Raw genomic sequence first — 674 nt, forward strand, 5'->3', positions numbered from 1 at the left:
CAGCCCGGCTAACCAGTTGTTCACATTAAATATTACTGCTGGTTACGCAACCAAACAAAACACAAGCTGTAATAATTTTAATAAGTTTCCAGCCAAACAAAGTACAACAGAGACGAGTTTCGGCATGTATTTTTCGTTCGATTTTCGCATAGATACTCGCAGGCGTAAATGACTTACTTCAGCAGTAAATGCATTCGTGATAATGATGTGTATCGTAATATGCAAGGTAATGATCGTACATTTTTCAGTAGAATTCAGTTAAGTGAAAAATGAGGCATTCGTAATAATGATGCATATCGTAATATGTAAGGTAATGATCGTAAATTTTTCAGTACGATTCAGTTAAGTTAAAGATAAACGAAGGATCACAAGGGCTTCTGGCTTTACTTAGTCCACTCGGGTTGCTCCATCTGCATTAGACACTACACATTACACTTACAAATAGTTATTCGTGTTTAGTTCAAGGAGACTGAGACAATATTTGCCGTATACCTTAGGGTACCGTATCAGAGTTTTTCCCACGTTCCAGTTGCTGCATTCCAGGAGACAATTGTTTGATATTTCGCTGTAGTTTTATCATTCATCCTACATTAAAGACGATAGATTTTATTATTTTGAGTGACAATATTGAAAAGGGCCGCTACTTTCGGGGGGGGGGGGGGGGGGGGGGGGGG

The sequence above is a fragment of the Montipora foliosa genome, chromosome 3 (genome assembly GCF_036669935.1).
Source record: "Montipora foliosa isolate CH-2021 chromosome 3, ASM3666993v2, whole genome shotgun sequence".
NCBI lineage: Eukaryota > Metazoa > Cnidaria > Anthozoa > Scleractinia > Acroporidae > Montipora > Montipora foliosa.